The following is a 26,226-nucleotide window of genomic DNA, read 5'->3' as shown; positions in this document are numbered from 1 at the left end:
TTTTGTTATGTTCCAACAGTTCAATCGGCCGCTGGCCCAGATAAAATTCAATGGCTCTCATTCTGTCTGCATGCACAATACTGGTGAACAGCGATGTTACATCAAGTGTTATTAACCAGTAGTTTTTGTCCCACTCAACATCATTAATTTTTCTCAAAAAAATCGCTTGAATCTTGGATGTATGATGGGAGTACAGAGACATATTCTTGTAAGAATGAGTCAATATAAGCCGTGGTGTTTTCCAGCAACCCCCCACATGCCGAAATAATGGGTCTTCCAGGAGGTTTGTCTGCATTTTTATGCACTTTGGGGATGAGATATATCACAGGGGTGATGGGGTGGCCCTTTTTTAGAAATTTAAACTCATCCATGCTGATTAGTCCAGACGATCACCAACCCATCAACATTGAGAAAAAGTCAGATTGTGCTTTTTTTACCACCGCTACATCACAGTGCTTATAACAATTTGAATCATTCAGTTGCAGGAACGCTTCTTCCATGTATAGGTGTCTAGGCCAGAGCACGACGTTACCGCCTTTGTCAGACTGTCTGACTATCATGTTGCCATCTTTTTGAATCTTTTTGACCAGCTTATAGTACTCATTGTTGCACCTGTGATAGTGTTGCTTGGTTTTCAATGTTTTTGCATACAATGTCTTAACTTCCTTGATGGTTGCATCGTGAAAAATGTCAATATTATCATATGGCATGAGAAGTGTGAATGTGGAACGCGGTTTAAATTTAGTTAATCTACCCCTGTTGGTGATTGGCTCCTCCTGTTTACTTTGTGAGGAAGCCTGTTCCAGTCTCAAAGCCTCCATGTCTTGCATTAAAGGAACATCATTCACAGCAAGCCCCAAAGTTGTTGGCGTCACATCTGATCTCCCTGCTGTGTTGCGTGACTTACTGTTAATAAAATGTTTCTGCAACTTTAACTTGCATGTAAATTTAAAAATGTCTATTCTTGTATTAGCATAGTTAAAGTCACTCGGTGGGCTGAAAGATAAGCCCATCGACAAAGCTCGAATCTCCGAATCAGTAAGAGCAGTAGATGTGAGATTGATCACAGATAGACCATTGTCAAGTATATTAGACAGGTTGCTTACTTCTTTTTGTTGTTGTTCTACCGTCTGTTGTAGTTCCTTTTCTTTGGTTTTGCGCCTTGCATTGGATTTCCTTCGCTCTCGTCGCTTGGCGTTTGCGCCTTTTGCCTGTGGTAGAATTCTGGGGCGCAGTGTATCCCTTCTGTCCTGGCGAATACAATCTAGTTCTTGAGCCAGGGTATACCGGGTAAACCCCAGCCGTGGCGCCCCTCTGGATGCATCAGAGTCAGAGCCACTGTCCATGTTTGAACTGAGGTCTGTGATGGTTGAGGTATCAGGAGATTTCGCTCGTGATGGTGCAGCCACTAGTGAGGTATTGGGGGTGATACGTGGTTTAGTAGCTTTTATGGCGTCATATTTCCGCGCAAATGTAAAAATACGCCCCTCCATGTAATCAGTCTTATCGCTCTGAAACTTATATGTTTTCCTTTTCCTGATTACATCTTCCTCCTTCTGCACTCTCAGCAGCATTTCCTCTCTGTATTTTTTACAGTCCGAAACAATATCCACATTGGCTGTACTCATACTATCAATTTCTGCATTTACCTCATCAATTTGTTGCTGAATTTTGACGCGATCACTCTCTGCGTAACGCACCAGGATTTCCACAAGTCGTCGAGACGAGTCCAAGTTGCATTCTGCCCACTCCCTGAGCATTTCTGGATCCGGATGTTCGTAACTCGGGCCAGCATAACTCTTAGCCCCGAGGAATTCGATTTACTTCAAGGTATCTGCTCAGGGAGCGATGCTCCCACCACTTAGACTGTTCGCGTTTAAGGAGTTTTTCTAAGATTTTGAACTTTTCACGGACGCTAGAACATCCTGTTGCACTTGGTTCCTCGGAAGTGCTCACCTTCGACCCCCCAGCCGGGGAGTCATCAAACGCTTCGAGAGCGGCCACCTCTCTCCCTCTCCGTGCGCCCGCTGACATCGTGTTTGCCAGTTGTGCAATGCTATTGCATTCTCACTCAATACGGGGATCCAGCCGTAATAGCCTTAAGCCGCCGTATGTGCAGAACTTCCCCACCGGAATGATCCTTACGTCAACACTCTGCAGCGGGCTCTAAGCACGGTCTGAGACAGCCGTCCCACCGCGCTCGGCCCGATCTCAGGTGCGACAACAATCTTCGGCGTCCGGGGGATGGAGCAGTCTCTCCCGAACGGGAGAAATAAATATATATATGTGTGTGTATATGTATATATATATATATATATAAATATATATATATATATATATATATATATATATATATATATATATATATATATATATATATATATATATACATTTATTGCAGTAGCAATTTTTCTGTGGTCCTGAAGAAGGCATAGGATAACATGTCCGTTTTTTGCTGAAACATGTTGACCCTTCACATCTAGACAGTCATTTGTTAAAAACTGTCGTTTGCACTGTATTTAGGTTTGATCTTAGTGAGATATTAATAAAAGTTTTTTCTCTCATTGGTCAATTTCAACTCACTTTTCAAAAACACTTTTGCACTGCACTTAGTATTCCCACACAAATCGACTAATCACTTCTGAAGGTCCAAACATAGCGTGTTTTATCGCTATAATTTGTATAGCTATATAAAACATCCACAAGCTCCCCTTTCCTTTGGAAAGGGTCGCAGCCCTTAGTGCCACTAGTGTTACACTAGGAGGAGACCCAGATGATAAGACATGTCACCATTGGTGAGTGATAGGAATCCGTCCTATTAAAGGAGTTTTCCTTTTGTATTCTTCAGAGTTAAATAGGCTAATGGTTATGGTTCTGAGGAATTTTTGGTTCCACTTGTATAGACCCTTGGATATTGTTGTTGTGTATTCAGCCATGTAGTATGCACCAGGGGGGTGAGTACGTAGATACAGGGACATGTAGGAGGGCAAAACCACTCAGGGTCTTGGCACATGCATGCCAAGTGTCATGTGTATCAGCCCTGCGGATGCATGAGTCATTTGCCTGGCCTCATTTGCAGCGTGATCCCAGCCAGCCATGGGCTATACTCCTGTGCTCGCCCTCTCCTGTCCATTGGCCTATGCTCACATGGCCCCACACCTTCAAAGGCCAGCGTCACGGTGTTCCCAGGGCCACAGACATCCCACCACACCCCGGCCAGGCCCTGTGCATCTCCTGTATGCATGCAGATGGTGAAGTTACTGTAGGGATGAACGGTCCTTTGTGTGAACTATGAGGCAGTAGCACATCTGCAGCTCCGAGCAGGAACTGGCAGGGGCCAGCATCCCTTGACAGATACAATTGCATTTGCTTACAATTCCCACACTACGCACTACCCGAAGTGAGACCAACGTGTACAAATCCCACATGAAGTAGTCCTTGGTTGTAGTTGGCGTGCGTGAAATGGCCTTTACACGTACTCCCACCCTACCCCAGGTCTGCACCTTTTGCACACAGACACTGCTCATTGCACCGGGCTGTGCCATTTCATCCACAGGACTAGAGCAGGGCAAGCCAGTGCAGCTTCTAGCAGAGCCACTGACACCATGGCAGACCATCCCGAACACATGCCCGGATCCAGTCATGTGGGCCTGTTCCGTGCACATCTACTGCATGTACTGGGAGCACTGCCATTGGCCGTCTTGCGGATCAATTACCGTCTGAGCTTCCGCCTTGCGGACATCACCGGCGTCCAGCCTGTGTTGCATTTTCGCTGGTGGATATTCCAGTGGTCCATGGATGTCTGCCTCTCCAACGTAATGGTAGCTGACCTGGATTACGAAGTGTGTGTGCGCCCCCTGTTGGCCCATGACCCGGAATGCCACCGTGATGCCCGTTTATGGCATGCATGGATGTTTGCCATGCAGGCTGGACACTGGACCTGGGAGATTGCACGAGTCCTTGTGTGCAGTGAGCACATTGTGCCACTACCCGATTGGGCTTTGGTGCACATTGGGGCCAGTGGTTGGACTCAGCACATCTGTCCGGGTCAACTGATGGATTACGTCAACGACATGTCAGATGTGTTGGATGACGATTGCTCATTGGAGATGTTGGATTATGCAGCTGCAGTCGCGTTCATGGATGAATGACAAGGTACCCGCAGCCACAACTTGATGTGACCCATTGCAAGTGTCCTTATGCCTGATTGCATGTTGGGAATCTGGTCACATGTCCCAAGATGACAGTGGACATGGCTGCTTTTGCCTGGACTCATAATCCATGTGCAGACAACCGACGCGGGTCTCATGAACTTGTGCTGGTGATGGACACCCCCGAGGTGGACATAGGCACTTTCCTACATTCCTCATCATACATGCTGCTGCATTGGTTGGCATATCGTGGCACTTCTCTTGGCCATACTGACATGCACTTGTTGATAAAGTTTCTGCACTTTCACTTTCTCCAACTGTGTTGTGTCTTGATTTGTATGCCAACGTGTGTGTCACAGACTCTCTGACTCCCTGCTATACGTGCATTGCTACCCCATCAGGACTGCGGGTTTGTACTTGTGCATTGTCATGTCCCTATGTCATGCTTAGCCAGATGCATGTGGCCATTTACCGGCAACAGGCAGGTGCATTTGTGTCCTGTGTTCGGTTGTGCAAATGTTGGTGTTTGTGCCACATTGTGACCGAGGTTATGGTGCTCTGCTTCCTATGTGTGTGTGCTGCATTGTGTGTGAGATGTCCCTTCAGCTCTGATTTGGCTCACCTGTCTCCCCTTTAGGCAGTGTGGTTTTCACTTCTGTGCTTGATCTGTGGTGTGCTATTGCCGGTTTGTGTGACTTGTGCTCTTGGTTTGTATTGTTCCTCTTGTGCATGGTTTGTCTGCAGTGGTGCTGTGCTTAATCGTGCATGTGGGCCATATTGCCCATCTCCCCAGGTTCCTGCTGGTTCCTCTCCCTGTTGCTGATGTGTCTGTTTTGGGTAGTTTCTGGTCCCTGAGTCCTGCCACCGTCTCCAGACTGATGTGGTGGACACCATTTCCACCATGTCATCCAGCTTCTGGTGTGGCGCTGAACTCCCACCTCCGGTGTGCGTTGCTGCCTTCTTGTTGTTGGCATGTTTCTGATTGTTTGTGCGTTTTGCATCATTCCAGATGTTCTGGTTTGTCTTCCATTGTCCACTTACGCTCTCAGGCTGCATTCACCTTGTCTGAGATGGCCTGCCATGTACAATGATTTGTTGCCAGTGGGACTTGTGGGGTCGTGCCTCCAATGTGCTTGGCTGTTATTTTCTATTTGGATTCAGGATTTTGTTGTGCTTATTCCCACCTGTCGTGTGTGTCACGGGCTTGGTGGTGCTTATTTTCGGCTTTCCTCATCGCAAATGGGCTCTTTGCACAATATTTTGTGTTGTGGTTTGCTTTAATCTCCGTCCAGGTGGTTGTATTGCTGACATTGGCCACGGTTTGGGCAGACTATCGCATGCTACGGCCTTGTTGTGAATTCCACGTTGACACTGAGTTATTTTCCCGCAATAGGCTGCGATGTGTAAAGGTGCATTAGCTTTTTTGGGTGATGTTTAGCACACGTTCTTGTAAATATACCCCTAGGTGTAGTGCAGTAATACTTACAAATTCCTACACATCTTAAAAAAATGTTCAATTCTTATAGACTGCAAATAAATTATAAGAAGATATAAATAACTTTCTCTACCTACTACCACTTTAATAAAGTGGTTATAGGTAGTGAACAAAAATGAAACCTTAAACTTACCTTTATGGCGCGAAAATGAGTAACCACTGAAAAGCACTGTTTTTTCGAGGTATTGATATCACTGGAAAACCCTGAAAAAACACCACCAGAATTTACCAAAAATAGAAACTGAAAACAGGAAAGCCTACTAACACCCTAACCTAGAACACAGCGAAACAGAGAACACAGCACAGCTGTGATAAAAACGACATGATCGCTTTTTGCCTTTGGTAAATGCAGTCATTAACCAATCACATACTGACTTCTCATCCGCATATACCATGGTCTACTGCTAACTTACAGTTTATACCATGCCATATTATATAACTATGCTTTTTTTAAACACTACTTACAGTGTTCACACATACTACAAACAGTTGCCATTTACACCTAATAATATATATTCGTGCCACATTACATCTACATCCATAAACTTTCAAACTACGTCTGTTTCAATTAACACTCCATTCAATGCCACACTACTCTATATCACTCCACTCTATGCTATTAAACTCTATGCCACTCCACTTAACTTCACTTCACTATATCCTGCAAGACTCTACGCTAATCCACTGTATGCCACTCCACTCTACTCCACTTAACTGTTTACCACTCCATTCTACACCATTCTCTTCTACGTTATTATACTCTATGCCACTCCATTCTATGACACTCCAGTCTACAACACTCCACTGTAATCACCTCCACTCTACGCTACTCCACTGCACGCAATTCCACTGCATGCAACTCCACAACACTACTCTCTAGGCTATTGTACTCTATGCCACTCCACTGGACGCCACTTTATTGTGGACAACTCCACTATACATCGCTGCACGATACAGCACTCCACTCAATGACAAAACTGTATACTGTATTACACTGTACAACACTACATTCTAAGCCACTCCACTCTATGTTACTCCACTCTACATCACTACACTCTATGATACCACAATCTGTGCTATTCCACGGTATGACAATGAAGTCTAATTCACTTTACTCTATGCTACTCCACTATGCCACTCCACTCTATGTCACTACACTGTATGCCATTAATCTCAATGTTGTTCCACTCCACACCACTCCACTGTGCACCACTCCACCATATGCCACTCCACTTATGTCACTCTTATCTACGGCATTACACTCTATGCTATTGCACTGTATGCCACTACACTGTACAAAACTCTACAGTATGCTATTACACTTTACACCACTACAAGCTATCCCACTACACCCTACTGTGCTCCACTCTACAACACTCCACTCTACTATAATCCATTCTACTACACGCAAATCTATGCTACTCCAATCTATGGTATTCCAAGGTGTGCCACTACACTCTACCTCACTCTACTGTACGCCATGCGCTGTACACTACTCCACTGTACACCACTACCCTCTATGCTATTCACCTATATGCCACTGATCTCTATACCACTTTACTCTACACCACAGCTTTCCAAACTTTTCATGTTGGTGACACACCTTTTTGTGAAAAAAATTTCAGGGACACGGTAACGCGAGCGAGCCTAGCGAGCGAGCCTGCACCACCTAAGGGGGTTGCAAATTTGTTTTTGAAAAAGTAGTGGGCAAATGGTGCATTTCCAAGCAAATTTGAGAAAGCAGGAAGGTTAATAAAGCAATTGTTACTCTGGTCTAACAAAGCCAGTGACTGGCAAAACTGAGTGTAAGCAAGGTTAGGTTTGTGCATGAAACAAGAATATAATCATGCACACAGACACATGCCCCAGTGATTTACGGCACATCCCCACCGACACACAACCCCACCCACACACAATGCCACCCCCCCACCCCCACACACACACACACCCACACCCCCCCACAGCCTCACACACACCCACACAATCCCACCCACACACAACCCCACCCACACACAACCCCACCCCCCCACACACACCCACACAACCCCACCCACACACAACCCCCCCCACCCCACCACACACACCCACACAACCCCACCCACACACAGCCCCAAAACCCCACCGCCCCCACACCCACCCACACACACAGCCCACCACACACACAGCCCCACACACAGACAACCCACACCCCCCCCACACACACACACACACAAACACACTCCCACACACACTCACACACACACACACTTTCAGGGGAACAAATCAATATAACTGAGAGACACTCAACAGCAGTCCATAAAACCTTTGAGACTGCCCACCTCGACAAGGAACAAGGCCTGTTGTGATGTCACAAGCTGTGATGTTACTTCATGTGATGTCATGCACCATGATGTCACTTGCATACTGCCACCCACACATCCCCACACACACACACAACCCAACCCACATACACACCCCCCACACAACCCCACCCCACACACAACCCCACCCACACACAACCCCACCCACACACACAACCCCACCCACACACACAACCCTACACACAACCCCACACACACCCACCCCAAACACAACCCCACACACACCCACCCCACACACAACCCCACACACACACCCCACACACACACCCACACACAACCCCACTCCCCCCCACACACACCCACACCCCCACTCCTACTTTCAGAGGGAACAAATCAATGTAACTGAGAGACACTCAACAGCAGTCCATAAAACCTTTGGGACATCCCACCTCTGTCTCTCTCCGTCTTCCTCCTTCTGCCTCCCTCCCTCTGTCTACCCTGTCTGTCGCCCTCTGTCACCCTCTCTCTGTCTCCCTCTCTCTTTCTCCCTTTCTTGTCTCCCTTTCTTTGTCTCCCTCTCTCTCTGTATCCCTCTCTCTGTCTCTCTCCTATGTCCGTCTCCCTCTCCTTCCCTCTGTCTCCCCTGACTCCCTACCTCTGTCTTCCTCTGCCTCTCTCCCTCTGTCTCCATCTTTCTGTCTCCCTCTCTCTGTCTCCCTCTCTCTGTCTCCCTCTCTCTCTGTCTACCTCTCTCTCTGTCTCCCTCTCTCTCTGTCTCCCTCTCTCTCTCTGTCTCCCTCCCTCTCTCTGTCTCCCTCCCTCTCTCTGTCTCCCTCCCTCTCTCTGTCTACCTCCTTCTGTCTCCCTCCCTCTGTCTCCCTGTCTTTCGCCCTCTGTCACCCTCTCTCTGTCAACCTCTCTCTCTGTCACCCTCTCTCTCTGTCTCCCTCTCTGTCTCTCTCTCCGTCTCCCTCTCTGTCTCCCTCTCTCTCTCTGTCTCCCTCTCCCTCTCTGTCTCCCTCTCTCCAGGTCTCCCTCTCTCTGTCTCCCTCTCTCCATGTCTCCCTCTCTCCATGTCTCCGTCCCTCTCTCTCCCTTTCTCCTCTGTCTGTCTCCCTCTCCTTCCCTCTGTCTCCCCTGACTCCCTCCCTCTGTCTTCCTTTGCCTCTCTCCCTCTGTCTCTCTCCCTCTCTCTGTCTCCCTCCCTAAAAATAAGTCTCAACTTGCCAAGGCAACACCTACTAGCTTTCAAAATGCTTGTTTAATTCTGCAATTGTGCTTATGCACCTATCAGCTTTTATGCTAGAAACACGAAATGCAACTGTGCTTATGCACCTATCAGCTTTTATGCTAGACACACGAAAGTATTTGTGTTAGTAGTGGAGGGACTGAAAACAGAATGAACATTTGAACGAAGAAACTGCTATTTGTAGCACTTCAATTCTAACAAGTAGGAAGGGCCAACCCCGTCACAGAACCAGCCACGCACGCAAGAGTTGTTCGGTAGACTCGCCGATTATGGAGGGGCATTAAATGCCAATGGCTGGCTGTCATAATTCACAGTAGAGACTTGTTAAGCTGTCGTAGGCTTATAAGGGACAACATAAAACGGTTTTAAAAATCAGCAGTAGGTGAAGGTTGGACCAGGCGTGCTCGCTCTTTAAACATAAAACCCCTTTCAGAGTACACATTGGCATGGAAACAAAAGCATGGTATCAGATCTGCTCAAACTGGCCTAGCTATCCAGGGGGTGCAGTTTGCGGTGCTGTGGACACAGTGTAGTGCGTTTTTTCTGGGCGCAGTGTCACTCGTGATATTGATGACAGAAGGGAGGAACGTTGAGTAGGCCCTGTGTAGATCAGAAAGAATGACACAATTTAAGATGTCTGCTTCTCCTGGCGATCCACAGTACTAACGTGTGAAAACCGAGTGGTTTTGCATTCACATCAAGTATTTAATGACATTCCAATACGCGCGCATTGAGTAAGATGGCGCGTGGGCTCCAGACATGCAGCCTGATTCATGTACGGGCCGTTTTGCGTGTCCCTAATAGCGATTCATAGCGAATCGCTGTTGAGGACACGCAAAACGGCATTCATGTATTTTCATGGGAAAAAATAGCGACTCGCACGCGGGCGCAAATGCCGTTAGCGACCTACAAAAAACGCAGAAAAATCGCAATTTTCGCCCACCAGCGATCGGGATTGCGACACGCAATCCCGATCGCACGGGATAGCGACTCGCAATCCCGTGCGATCGGGATTGCGTGTCGCATTATCGCGGGATCCGGAAATACGGGATTACGCATTCGGAGCACCGTGATGACATCACAACCAGGAAGTTGCCAAATCGCTCCTCCAAACACCACAGTGACGCAGTCATCCGACTCGACTCCACGGAAAGCAGCCGCCTAACCGCCGATAGCGACTCCCGAACCGGCAGAAATTGCGTCCGCCATGGCTGAAGAACCACTGCCCGGCCCCAGCAACAGCGCTAGCCGAAAGCGCAAGCTGAAATTCTCCGAGTCGGAGTTGGAGAGCCTCATTGAAGGGGTGGTGGCCCACCACGCCCAGCTGTTTGGTGCAAACTCAAGGAGGGTCCCCGAACAGGAGAAGAGGAGGATCTGGGTGGGGATTGCCTCCAGCGTGAACGCAGTTGGCGTAGCGGCAAGGTCGGTGGAAGAAATCAAGAAGCGCTGGTACGACCTCCGAGGGCGTGCCAAGGAGAGGGTGGCGGCGCGTCTCGGAGAGTCATCAGGCACCGGAGGTGGTGGACCGACTGTCCCACCCAACACCCCCCTGGAGGACCAGGTTGAGGACACTCTGGAGAGGGAGGCGTGTGTTGGTGTGATCTCCCTGGACTCCTCCCGGCCAACCCACAACACCCAAGGTAAGTGGCATGCGACTGCGACCCTGTCCCTTATGACCGTCCCTGCCCAAATAGGCTAACTCATTGGCCCTTTATCATGCCTATGTTGTGCAGCAGGAAATGCCCTGAGGCATAGTGGGAGACGTAGTATGTCCACAATGTAGTCGTACCACTATGCGGCCTGAAAGGTGCCTAAGCGCACATATCCACAGCCATCCAGGGAATGTCACCCAGCATGCATGTAACATCTGCACGTCTGACAGTCACATGCACCTAATGAGTATCCACTTACCCTCACAGGTGCAGACGACAGCAGTGACAGTGAGAGGCTGGTGATCGTCGAGGAGGCCCAGGAGGAGGTATCCCTACCCGCCACCCTGCCACCATCCACTGCCGCTGCGGCAACACCAGCAGCCCGGCCCACCACCTTACCTGCAGCTAAATCCGCAGGACCACCGCCAGCCAAGCTCAGGCCCCCCACCAATGTGCCTACAGTGCCTGCCGCACCTACAGTGCCTGCCGCACCTACAGTGCCTGCCGCACCTGCGACGCCAGCTGCCACGACACCTGCAGCTCGTCCTCCAAGATCTGGCCCAGGCACATCCGTAGCACAGCGGCAAAAGAGCAGGAGGGGCAAAGGGCATCTCCATGCCTGCATGTCCGTGGAGCGGCGAATGCTCCGTCTCCACCAGAGGCAGTCACAGCAGCAAGGAGCCATCCAGCTCCAGCTGCAGAAGATCGGCCGCAATGTGGCAGGAGTGGGCCAGCGTGTGGACCGCATGATGGCGGCCATTGAGCGCATGGCAGTGGCTATGGAGGCAAACACAGCTGCGCTGGGGAAGCAGCGCAGTGCTGCACGCAGGCGCCACCACCATCTGGTGAGCCAGATGGCAACCTACAGTCGATCCAATTATGTGGCGGCAAATGCCACCTCCCAGCTCTCCCGACGCTCAATGACACAGCAGCACCAGCTGGTCCAGTGCTGCGAAGAGGTCACCCGAGTGCTGGAGCACCTGACCACCGCCGTGGTCCCACTGCTCCAACCTGTGGTACCGGCCGTCGTTGGGGGAGACGATGGGAGTGAGGCAGCCTCCAGTGTGAGCAGCAACTCTGCCACACAGGCCCCCCCACCTAGGCGCAGCACCAGGGCAACGCCTGGTCCATCTGGGCTGGATGAGGATGAGGAGCCTCAAAGGCGGCTTGGAAATGTGCGCAGGAAGCAGCATTGACATTGTGTCAGGGACACAGCCACAGGCTGAGGATAAGCCTGCCAAGCAAAATAACATGCAGTATGCAGGAATACTGTATTTTTTATGTAAATAGTTATTTCCATGTCCCTTTTCTGTTGTGAATCAAAGAAATACATTTATTTTGAAGCATACATTTGCCTTGTGTTATCATTATATTTAGCATGCATTTGTGATATGTGGGGTGGGGGAAGGGGGTGGGCTAGAAATAGTTATCTGTGATGTGGTTGCGACGTCTGTGGCCTTCAGCTGGGTTCTCCCCGCATGCATGGTGCGCATTTGCTGGTGGCCGGTCGTCCCCCTCAGATTCACTGCCTGAGATGTCAACTGGTATCCGCCGCTTGGTAGCAATGTTATGAAGCATAGCACAGACAGCCACAATGCGGCAGCACGCTGCAGGACTGTAATACATGGCCCCACCTGTCTTGTGCAGTATACGGAACCTGCTCTTGAGCAGGCCAAATGTCCTTTCTATACAGTTCCTTGTCCGGATGTGCGCAACATTGTAGCGCCGTTGCTGAGGTGTGGCAGGGTTGAGGTAAGGGGTCAGGAGGTATTCCCGTAGGGCGCAGCCACTGTCACCTGAATGAGAGGAGCAGATGTTGATTGCCTGTGCAGCGCAGTTACTTCATAGCAATGTGACATTGTCGACAAAGTGTACTTACCAAGTAGGTGTCCTTCCCCAAACTCTCCCCTGATCAGTCGTGTGTGGAGTCCGCTGTGCCTGAAGATGAAGGAGTCATGGGTACTCCCTGGGTACTGGGCCACAATGTCAGTGATGATGCTCTTGGCATTGCAGACCATCTGTATGTTGAGGGAGTGGTAGCACTTTCTGTTGCGGTACATATACTCCGTGCCAGCTGGTGGGCAGATGGCGACGTGGGTACAGTCTATGCAGCCGAGGACATGGGGAAAATGGGCAACATTATAAAATTGTAGTTTAGTGAGGTCCAATTCCTGTTGGCTCGTGGGAAATGTGATGTACCGGTGGAGCTGGCTGAGCATGGCGTCAACAAAAGTGTGGAGGCAGCGTGACATGGTGGGCTGGGATATCCCCCCAGCAGCGGCTACTATGCCCTGGAAACTGCCGGAGGCCAGGAGGTGCAGGCTGCACAATACCTGCACATGTGTGGGCACAGAATTGTTTCGCCTTGTTGGGTGCTGCATGATGGGGTCGAGTTCTTGTATCAGCCAGGTGATCATTTCCCCATTCAGCCTGTATTTAGCATAAATCTGTTCTCTGGTTTGGCCCAGCAAGGTGACCCGCAGCCGGTAAATCCTTGCCTGCCTCATGCGTCTCCTCCGTGCTGCTCGCTGTAGCCTTCGCCGCCTCACCACCATGTACATCCCTGGCATTGTGGAAAGCCTAATGCTGCTGCTGAATGTCCTTATGTGTGATTGGTCAGGCCCGGCCCTGTTGGTGATAGGTCAACGGTTTTTTGAAAAAAATTTTCTATGCCTTTCATGGTTACCACCTGCTTTGAGTTGTCCTTATTTTGCGCCGTGCAAATAGCGATTTCTGGCTTTTTCGCACATTGCGATTGTTCTTGAATGCCGATAGCGAGTTTCTATTGCGATTACGCTATTATTTTCGCAGATTCCGTGGTGTGTCGCTAATTCCGATTCGCTAATGCTCTGCGGCAGGGATTCTGCGATTATTTTAGCGACTACGCAAATATGTGTTAGCGAATTCGCTATTTTGTTGTTGGATGCCGATTACGGAAATTGCGCCCGCAATTGCGTTTTCGCAGCGATTGCGGGCGCAATTTCACTTCATGAATCAGGCTGATAATGCGGAGGTCTGGAGCTGAGGTGGGTATGGGAAGGGGCAGGTGGTAGAGAGCAACTGTTCCCTTGAGATGGAACTTTACAGGCCATTAATAACCCCTCGAGCACAAGGAAGAAACAGACCAGCAGCATGGTGTGACAGGTTGTGGCACTTCGGTAAAAAGGCTAACTCTGTTCCTCTTCTCAGAAAGGGGGGAATAACGGAGACTACAAAAAGCATGCAGCAGGTTCCAGAGGGAGCCGCGGGTCCTCGGCAAGGCAGGTGGGCGGCGGACTCTGGCCTCACGTCAGGCGCTCTCTACCTGGCACTGGGCTGGAGCATCTCTCGGCGGGGCGGGCTCCTCTAGTGTTTCGCGGACTTTCCTGGTCCCAGCCGGCGGCTCCTTATCTGAGCCCTGAATCCCTCGTGATGTAGAGTAAAATTAAATAATTTAAGTGCGACAATGTTTTACCTCATGTTTTCAGGAGCACCTGGGCTTCCTTTCCTATCAAAACTGCGCAGTACAGAGCGCATGGAATGCGGAGCAGAGGCGGCTCTGAGGGCTGCCTGCCCATTGGACGCGCGCTGCAAAGTGAACAAGGCCACGCCACAAGCTCGCGTAATGCTGTCCCTCTTCTGTGAATTTTTGTGCATCTCATCGACATCGCGCGACACACCCACACATGGCAGGCGACACAGTAGTGTGTCGTGACGCAGAGTTTGGAAAGCTCTGCTCTACACCATTCAACTTTACGGCACCACATTGTACCTCACTCCACTCTCAACCACACCATTATTAGGTCTGGGTGGTAAATTCCGTTCCGATCGCGGGTAATTTTGCGTTCCGCGAAGAAAGCAAAATTGCCCAAAATTCTGCGTTCCGTGACTTCGCTAAATTTTTGGATTCTTTGCGTTCTCAAAATGCGTGTTCGCGTGATATTTCCCCCCGAGCACGCAAACAGCAATTGCTAACAGGAAAAAAGCATCGCGAACAAGCAATTCCATGTATTCGCGGAATTTCTGCTTGTTCGCAGACATTTTTTACCGTTTCATAGAGATTTGTGTAACGCGATTACACAAATTCCGCCCACCCTTAACCATTAAACACCACTCCAATCTACGATATTCCACTGTACACCAGTCCACCTTACCACACTCCACTCTACGCCACTGCACTGTACATCACACCACTGTACGATATTCCACTGTGAGTTGCTTTACTGTGCAACACTCTAGTCTTGCCAGTCCACTGTATGCCACTCCACTGCACGCCACTTCACTCTACATTGTTCCACTGTATGCAACTCTACTGTAAAGCATTCCACTCCAACACACTCCAGGGTACCCGACTGCACTGTACACCACTATACTCTACACCAATACACTCTGCGCTATTCGATTGTACGCATGCCACTATACCTCACTGCACTGTATGCTGTTCCACTGTATGGAACTCCACTGTTCACCCTTTCACTGTACACTAATCTTATATATGGTATTCCACTTCAGTATACACCACTGCACTCTACACCACTCTAGTGTGCGCCATTCCACTTTGTGCCACTCTACTGTATGCCACTCTGCTCTACAGTTCTTTATTGTACACCACTCCAGTCTACCCACTTCACTCTACACTGCTGCCATCTACACTACTCCAATCAACGTTATTCCACTGTACGCAACAAATTTCCCATCTACACTCTTTGCTATTTTACTCCACTTCACTCCACTGCTACACCACTGCATTCTATGCTACACCATTCTAAGCCACTACTCTATATGCTATTCCACTTTACACCGCTATATTATATGCCACTATACTCTTGAGCTGAGCTGATTTACAGTATCGGTGATGTTGTAGGGCGCTCCATAAAGTGGAGCTGTTCTCCACCTAAACCGGGGACCTACCCAGAGATCCCTCCTTGCTTTTTCATAATTCATGAGGCACTCTAAGCCTGAAAGGGTATTGTCTTGACTTATACTGGGTGCTCCCTTGTGTCCAGACAACACTATACCTCTCTGTTGAGCTCCTATTAAAGCAGAACATGTGTTAGGGGTTGCTTGTATTAATTTCAGGTTAATATTTTACTAGTCCAAAGCTGTAACACTGTGCCTGGAGTGGGAACATGCTTTTGTCATGTTTCAGCTTGGCCGTGGAGGGTACTAGCTAAGCCCATGCTCAAAGACTTTGCTGTAAAAATGCCAAAAGTCTTTGTTACTTTCTAGCTAGGCATGGAAGGCATTGTGCTAATTTGGGATTGGCGTAACTCTTGGAATTTGACTTCGCAGAGTTCCGCCAGCAGGTGAAATGTATGCATGTTGCACTGCTCGTGCTGCAAGCACCTGTAGTGCGTGAAGTGCTGAAAATTCAGTGCGAACTGCCTCTAAACTTGGAAACTACCCAGAGTTCTCTGTTTCTTTTTTTGTGTAATTTTTGCAGCACTTAAAGTCTGAAAGGATGATTAAACCACACTTACTCTGCGTTCCGGGTTTTAAGGGGAGATATAGTGTAATAGAGTATACTTTAAAAAAATATTTAAAAAAAGGTTATTTTTTTTGTAAAAACCTGGACTAAACTATATTTATTATTAACACCCACAACATAGACTAATTATGGTCTAAACAATATGGTAGTACAGCGGTACTCTGCAAACTTGATTTAAATATTATAAAATAATAAAACACCTTTTACTTACCTTTACACCCTTAGATAATCGGACTCATCCCTTCCTATACACTTATAAAACAGGACACTGTATTTACACTTAAAAGCCAGAACACCACCAAAGTGTGGTTTAGATAATATGGGTGCCTTTTACTTTTGTAGGGGCAGTAATTAGCCAATCGGCATGTACCATCGTAGTCTGTGAAATTTATGTGTTATACCGCGGATCAATATATTACGATCTATTTCTGCCTTATGGGCCCTGATTCAACATGGTTAATTTACACTTTTAAAAGACAGGACTGTCTTCTGTGAGGAGACTCCCCAGTTGTAGAGATCATTTTTGTACAATAACTTTGTGAGTAGCAAACAATCATAAATGTACACAAAAATGTATGTTTGCCTTTGTGAATAACCCTATAACTTTAAAACTACTGAAACAATTTCGATCTACTACCTAAAATGAAACTTTACACCCTATATTCCACTCAATTCAAAATATCTTCATTTTGGCAAACATAAGGCATAAAAGTATAGAATAAAATATAATGCAAAATATGATTTAAAACATTAAAAACTGCTAAACACTGCAGTGAATGAGGAGGTTTGTGTGAAAAAGGCATTACATAAAAACAAAGACTTCTTCGCAAGATCCAAGGATTGAAACATAATTATAAAGGCTTTGTGGGTCATGATTCCTGTGGGGTACGGGAAACGGTCACTACAATTCTGCCGTTTCCACGCATAACCATAACCACGCATGCATTACAACGCATGCGTGATAACAACGAATAGCCTTTACCACGCATCCCTTTACTACGAGATACTTAGTAAAGGAATGTGTGCTAAAGGTTAAAAAACAGCGGGGGTTTGGGGGGGTCACCCCCCCTCAAAATAAATTGAAAAAAGAAACGCACCTGTAGCCGTCGTTTAAATGAAAAGAAGAAAAAAGATGTGGAGGCAATCTGCGTCGTTAGAGGAAACGATAAAACACTTCCGCTTCTTCTTTACGACATGAAACGCAAATCCGAAGTGCCTGGAGAGGAGAGGACGTGGAGAGGGGATGGGGAATGAGGATGTGGTGTCGCGCAGGGGTAAATTATAAGGGTTAATTTTTAGGGTTAATTTGTAGTGATCGGAGATATCCTTCAAAATGAAAATTTTGAAGGCTAATAATATGCATAGTTTAACAACGAAAATCGTTGTAAAATTGTACAAGTAAAAGGCATTTTCGTGGTAAAGGATATGCGTGGAGAAGGCATTTGCGTTGTAACGCATGCGTAGTAAAGATATGCGTTGCAACGGAATGTGTTGTAACGTCATACTGAGAAGGGTGGTAAACTGCAAGTGTTTTGCAACCACAATTGCGGTCGCAAAACATTCATATATAAGTGTAGGTGTCGCTATTAGGAAGGGACACCCTTGGAACGCCCCTCCCTAATAGCGAGTCACTAACCCTATTTTGCAAGTCGCTTATTGATTAGCGACTCGCAAAATAGGGTTGGTACATGGGCCACATGTTTTTTGCAGTTGTAAGCGGGCCTGAAACTCCTTTGGGACCGCAAAAAACGTCTGACATCTGGCCCAAAGTTTCCTATCCAGTGGGTTGGTTATACAATCACAGTAGTGTTCCAGTGTGCTAATACATTTAAATTCAAGAAACTCCTCTGGCAGTGTGACTCAGACAGCTTTGACAATGTTACTCTGCATGATCCAAGACCATGGAATATTGCTTTTTCAGCATCAATTTTGAAGGGATAGAGTCTTATCACTAGATCCCCAGAGCTCCTTCACACTCAGTAAGTACAGCATTTGTTTGATGTGTGAGAGCCAAGTAATTTAATAGAATCTATCAGCGTTCCTAAAGTCCTGTAAAGCAGCGGCATATCGCTTAAGTTCCGGAGTGCACCATATCCTTCTCTAAAATAGTAATGGACATAATCTGGCCCTCTCTTCTAATGCCTTCCTACCCATGCCAGGTAACAATGGGAAGGTTAAAGTACTTTGTGGGAGGAAAGCCAAGTTCCCAATTAACTTGTTCTCTGATTTTACAAGCCCACTAATGTAAAAAAAAATATCGAAAATTCTGAACCATACTGGGGGGAGCCCACAGCCTTAGCTTTGTATATCTGTAGGGATGGGACTATTGGTTTGCCAAAGGATGCAAAATGTTCTTTGGAAATGACACCTGTGATCAGTTTGTGCTTAAGGGTCACTTTCTCAAGATGAGGCTTACAAGACAAGGTCAAAGACAATGAGATACATAGGTAATTGAATGAATGCAACCTCTAAAGTGTCATGCCCAAGCAGTAAACTACATTTGAAAGTTTTATGTTGATTAAAAGTCATAAACTTTACTTTTGCTGCATTGATCTACAACCCACTGGACTTGCAAAACTCCTCAAAACTGGGTAATAGTTGTTAGAGCCCACTGGGAGTTTTGGAGATCAATAGGATATCATTGTCAAAGAACAAAATAGGTGTCTTCAGTGGGGCTAGAATGGGAGCATCAGTGGTGTATTAGGAAAGACAATGAACTATGTTGTTATGATAAAGAGAAAACAGAGTGGGAGCCTGGACACATCCCTGAGGGACTCATTTGCTGACAGTAATCTGTTCAGTATGCTGGCCCTGGTTACCTCAATGAACTCTGGCATAATTAACCTCATATAAATGAATGATCAAAGTTCAATGGTCAAGGGGGCTACCCATTTCTTGAAGGACCTGCCATAATTTAGAGTCGGGTACTAAGTAAAATGCTGACCTGAGGTCGACAAAGGCAACAAGTAGGCTGCCTCTACCGATGGAAACTGTCTTCCAGTATATCAAGAGAAATTAAAATAATAGTGCTGGTTTTCTTACGAAAGCAAGCTTGAAAGGGGCACAATATCTCGTGTTCATTAGCCCAGTCATGAACCTTAATCAGTGCAAGGTGCCAGACCATTTTTTATTACAGTCAATAAGTCTTATAGGTCTATAGATGGCACGCAAGGATCTATCAGCCCTCTTAAAGACAAGAATGACATCAGCTCCCTTCCATGATTCTGGAATAGGGGCTCCCTCGCTATGGCATTGGCTGGGGCAAAAACGTACTTCACTCTATTCCACCTCAGTCTACACTACGACACACACCACTCTACTCTATGCCACTCCACTCTACTCATCTGTATGCTTTTTCACTCAATGCCACTACTGTATACGCCACTCCTCTATATGCCACTACACTCTACACTATTTCACTGTATGCGACTCCACTCTGCACCACTCTACCCAACTCCACATAATGCTATTCCACTCTACGCTACTCCACACTACTCTAAAATACATTACTCCACTCTCTGCCACTTCATGCTAAGCCACTGCAACCTACTGCTCTCCGCTCTACTATATGATGCGTCACTCTGTGCCACTTCACTCTACATCACTCCACTCTATACCACTCCATTCGACACTATTCCACTCTATACTACTCCACTCTAACCTACTCTAATTCACCCCTATCCACTCTGTAAGTTATGCCATTCTACTCAACTCAACACCACTCTACTCGACTTTATGGCATTTTACCTCTCTAGCGATGCCCCGGTACGATACTCCACTCTGTGCTGCTGCACTCTGCAACACTCTGCTCCACTGTATGCAACTCCACTCTACAATTCTTTGCTACACTTTATGACACTCTAGAAGACGATCTTCTCCATTATGTGCCACTCTAAGACACTCTACACCACTCTATTCTATTCTACGATATTCTACTCCACTCTACAACTCTCCACACAATACTCTGGATGCCACTCCATCCCACTTTACTCCTCACTACTGCAAGACACACTACTCCCCTCTATACCACTCTACTCCAATACTCAACTTTCTGCTACTCCACTCTACGCCAATTTGCTATTCGACTTTAGGAACCTCTATGCCAATCTACTCTACCACACTCTACAGCAGTCTGCTCTATTGGATGCCACTTGACTATAAACAGCTCTAGTCCTCTGTATACCACTCAATTCTACAACACTTTTCAATGCTCTATGACATGGCACTCCACTCTACTGTACAACACACCATTCTAATTTAAAGCACTTTACTGCCTTTTACCCAACACCACTCCACTCTACAACACGCCATTCCACTCTATTACACATTACTCCACTTTACACTATGCCACTACGCTATATGATGTGCTGCTCTAATCCACTCTAAGACACTTTACCAGAGTCTACGCCACTGTAAGAGACTCCACTCTACTCCACTGCATGCAACTTCATTCTACAACACTTTACTACTCTCTATGCCACGCTATGACATTCTTCTCCACTCTATTCCCATCCAGTCTACTACTGTATGACACTTTATGACACTCCACTCCTCTCTGTGACACACCACTCCCCTTTATGACACTGCACTCCAATCTGTGATACTCTCCTTCACTGTACTCTATGACAATCTACGTGACCTTACTCCACTCTATGCCACTTCACTGTACAACACTCTACTCAACTCTATGCCAGTCTATGATACTGTACTAGGCAAACCTTGACACTCTACTCAACTACACTTCTCTGAAAGACACACCACTGTATGACACTAATATGTACGACACTCCACTCTACGACAGTTTGCTCCACGATACACCACTTCACTCGACACAACTCCACTCTTGAAGACCCTACTCCACTCTATGTGCCTCAACTCTACAATACTCTACTCCACTCTATGCCAGTCTACAGCACTGTAATCTACAACAGTTCACTTTGTGACAGTCCACTCTGCGACACTCCTCTGAACAACACACCACTGCACAACACTATATTGTATGACACTTCACTCTATGACAGTCCACTCCACTCTATCACACTCCACTGTACTCTATGACATGCCACTTCACTGTACGTCACTACATTTTAGAAGACTCAGCTCTACTGTATGCCCTTACACTCTACATCCCTCCACTCCTCTCTACAAAACACCTCTCGATGGCACTGTACTATACTCTACAACACTCCACTTCACTGTACGTCACTCCACTCTATAGGAGTATACTTCACTGTATTCCCCCGTCACTTGGCTCCACTCTACTCCACTGTATAACACTCTATCACACTCCACTGTATGACAAGCCACTCTATGACATTCTACTCTATGACCCTCCACTGTACGAGACTCTATAGCACTCTAAATAAAACACGCCACTCAACAACACTGCACTCTACAACACTACACTTTATGACGCTCTCATCCACTGTACTGTACAACACTACACCACTCGATGACACTGGAAACACATTTTTTTTAAACATTGACATTCAATTCAACCACCAAAGGTGAAGGATAAGCTATGTATTCTTTCTATACAAACCCAACTTAAACTACACAAAGATTAGAAATTCTAAAGTTATAGTTATACCTTAAAATTATAATTTACGCACCACCTTCAAAATTACTATAACTCATGCCCCTTCGAACTACATTAACTAAAACTCCTACTTTTACAATACAGTGCTTATGCCCTTTCATTTTACATCACTTATAGTCAGTAAAATCATAGCATTCATCAATACAATAATTATAATTGGTAAAGTATTGAGTTATAGTTAATGTATTCTGGCTAAGAAGTGGACAACACCGTGTACAATGGTAAGTGAGTTATAGTAATTTAGTATGTGTTTCTTTTTGTCGTCCATTTTATTCTTACTGATGTTTTGTTTTAATCAAATTTTTGTGCTGATAATATTGATGTCAAGATCATGTTGGTGGGGTGCCATTGTCTTTATGCTGACAATATTTGTATTACTATAGAAACTACAGTCATTTTTTTGTTAGTCAAGAAACCGTAGAAATCATGAAAACAATCCAGTCCGGGGCCCCAAAAACCCCTGCCCCCACCACATCTACAAAATAGGAGGAAACCTGATCAGCTCTGACCTCACCACCATCATCAATGCCTCCATCCATAGCAGAACCTTCCCAGAAAATTGGAAATGTGCAGAGGTCACAGCTCTCCTGCAGAAAGCTACGGCAGACCCGGAAGAGCTCAGCAACGATAAACCCAACTCACTCCTGCCCTTCCCAAGTCATGGAGAAAGAAAACAACAGTCAACTCTCCAACTACCTAGAAGAGCACCATCTCCTAAACATCAGGTTTCTGCAGCAACCACAGCATGAAAACCACCCTCATTGCAGCAATTGACAACATACAGTCCATCATGGCAAAGGTAAAGCCACATCTCTCTTTCTGATCAACCTCTCTGCAGCCTTTGCCACCATCTTACATAGCACCCTTGTCGCAAGACTCCAAAACTCCGGAGCAAGGACTCCCCCCAGGACGGCTTGCCTCCTTTCTCGCTGACAGAACCCAATGAGTGAGACACCCGTCATACACCTCTGAACCAAAGAACCTCATCTGCCGATTCTTTCATGGGTCATGAGCCCTACCATCTTTGCCGTCTGCATGGTACCACTCACCCACGTGATAAGATTCCACAGATTCAATAATGTCTCCTAAACAGATGACATTCAGCTTAACCTCTCCTTCACAGACAACAACCTCTCCAGTAGGACCAATTTCACAACTTGCATGTCAAGCATGGCAAACTGGATGAAATAGAACAACCTAATAGTCAACACTTACAAAATGGAAGTCCTGATTTTTGGGAACAAGAGCTCTCTGTGGGACTCTCCGAGGTGACTAACCAAACAGGGACCAACCAGCACAGACCATGCATGATACCTTGGAATCATCTTGGATGAAAAATCTCACAATGATTAAACAGTGAAGCGCTATAACCACTTCCTGCTTCCTCATCCTACATAGGTTCTGCAAGATATTCAAATGGTTCCCCACAAACACCAGACGCTCAGTCACCCAGACTCTCATCACTAGCAGACTGGACAATGGCAAAGCACTCTAAGCCAGTATTTTGAACCAACTCATACAAAATCTCCAGACAACTCAGAACGACACCGCCAGACTCATTCTCAACATTCCACGCAGCACACACACCATGTCCCACTTCAGAGGGATACACTAGCTACCCATCCAGAAGAGCAGCCAATTCAAACTGCTCATCCTCCTCTACAAAGTACTCGACAACGCCGGTCTTGCCGACCTCAACCACCGCCTTAACTTCCACCATCCAACTAGGCAACTGTGCTCAGCCACACTCTGCCTCACGGATATACCATGCATCCACAGAAGCAAAACAGGACAACACTTCTTTCCCACATTGTCGCCAAAACTTGGAAGAACCTTCTCCATCCCATCAGGATCCCATCTCTGCTTATGTTCTGCCAAAAACTGAAGACCTCGCTGTTCAACTAGGTGCTCTGAACAGCCTACAAATCTGCTCTAGCACATGGATACCCCTTCAGGTATAAGTGTACTATACATATCCTCATGAGATAACATTCAGACCATGTTCATATGCTTTAAGTCGATATTGCCAGCTCTCTTTATAGTGTGGTTTTGAGCGCATGTTGGTGGGTTATTTTATTAGTCTTTCTATTATGAACCACTGTAAATCATTCTCTGAGTTTTTTTTTATCAAAGAACTGTTTTATGAGTTAAGTGATTTTCTTTGCACTTGATTGTGCTCCTGTGTTCATGCAGTTGTTTATGTATTCTTCTTGTGATCTTTCCCATAATCTTTGTGTCACAAGGGCATGTGATAATGCAGTTCACTTTGCTTTAATAGCCATTAATATGGAAGAAGAGAGCACTAATGTGGTTTTTGTTTTCTCTTATGCATGTTAATTATTATTATGCATGTTTGCAAAACATAAAAAAATATTGAACATTTTTTATTAGGATACATCTTTTTTCTTCAAGAAAATAAAATATTATGATTCCCAAAGGAAAAGAGATTTTTTGAATTAAAAGCCCCAACACACGGGGGCGTGGCTTGGCACCCGATGAGCATGGCAGCACTGGGGTGAGCGCTCCGCCGGCTTGGGAGATACGTCGCGGTCTGAGGAACTTTCCTGTGTCACCGAGGACGGTTCCTGCTCTCGAAAGGGTTCAAGAATGATGTGAGACCCTTTTCAACTTCCGCTGAAGCAGTTAACACTCCTTTTTTATCGGAGTAAGTTTGGCCGCGGCTCTATGTTGGTCGTGGCCGCCATTTTGTTTTTCTTTCCCTAACCTACCGCAAAGGGTTCGAACTGCCTCTCTTGTTCCGAGCTGCAATATGTGGGTTTTGCCGCTCCCAATTGCTCTACAGGCAACATTTACTGCCCAAACTCCTCTTTAATTGCTGGTTGACTTTTATTGGCTGCTTTTTGCTACAATTTCACGAGACATCGTATCTCCTCAGATACGGTGGCCATTTTGTGATGCTTTCCTCACCTCAAGTTAATTTCTGAATCTTTTACTGCTTGTGACTCGGACGCAATGCTTCATTTTCTCTCATGGATGTTGCCAATGGTCCTTCCCTGGATTTACTTCTTGTGACATAGTTTCTTGTTCTGCGCAGCTCATCTCCTTTGGCACAATACTGCTTTTGTTGCTCCCGTCCCTTGCTTCTGTCATCTCGCCGCTCATCCTCTTTCGTATCTATATTTTATGGGCAGAATTACACCAAAGTCTACCAACTCGAGGCACACTTTTGTTCGGAATTCTACACAGTTCACTCAATTCGCCAGGTTTGAGGCTTCTCAGCCGTCCTCGACTCCAGATACACAGCCTACGATGGAACCATCGGTGCCAGCCCCAGGGAAGGCAACTTCCAAAAGACTGAAAAAGGACCGCCCCTCTCCACCTAAGCCGATATCATCAGTCTCCTTGGAGCTTTTATTGGAAGAAATAGGAGCCCTCCGTCCTTTCATGGAATGCCACATTGCAAGTGTTGACACACAATTTGTCTCAAATGGACGCAAGAGTTTCCTTAGTGGAACAGAGCATTTCCTCTTTTAAAGAAACGTCTACTAAAGTATCTCACTTGCATTTGCAGGTCTCATCTCCTCAGAAACAGGTGGAGGAGCATGAAATTCGCAACAGACGCAATAATTTGCGCATCTGCGGCCTGGTGGAGGGTTGTGAGGGGAATGATCCCATTGCTTTTTTTAAGTCTTTTCTTCCTAAGCTTCTTCATCTACCGGAGGACACTGTGCTTAACATTCAACGTGCCCAGAGACTTGGATGGATTCCCTCTTCCACTTCTGCCTCATCAAGACCGAGAGGAGTTATCATGTATTTTCTAGAATACACAGATCTTCTGAAAGTTTTATCAGCGGCCAGAGCCTCTTCTCGTCTTACTTGGTCCGGATCCTCTCTGTTCTTTGCGCAGGACTACGCTAAAGCTACAGCGAACCGACGGAATGCTTTCCTGGACATGCGAGTTGAACTTAGATCTATAGGAGCTAGATACAGACTATTCCACCCATGTCTCTTCAGGGTCACCTACAACAGCAAGACTACTACCTACGAGGATCCTGTCCGTCTTCAAAGCTTCCTGAATTCCTGCAGAACAGCTGATATGGATCTCTCTGATGCTTTTTCTTCCTTCCCTCCCTGAATTTCTTGTCTTTCTTCTGTGGTTCTCTTTTACCTTACTTCCTTTTGCATGCTCCCCAATTTTCTAGTTGTATTTCATAGGTTTTTTCATTTTTGTTGATCATTTCTGAAATGTTTTCGTACTGACTGCGGTTTTTCCTGTTTATTACTTCAATTTTTTTTAAATTTATTGCTTCTGAAAATGTCGGTTCTCCCCTCCTTTGTCCTTTCGTGTTTTT

Source organism: Lissotriton vulgaris, chromosome 6 (assembly GCF_964263255.1).
Source record: "Lissotriton vulgaris chromosome 6, aLisVul1.2, whole genome shotgun sequence".
Taxonomy (NCBI): domain Eukaryota; kingdom Metazoa; phylum Chordata; class Amphibia; order Caudata; family Salamandridae; genus Lissotriton; species Lissotriton vulgaris.
This window is presented reverse-complemented; position numbering follows the sequence as displayed.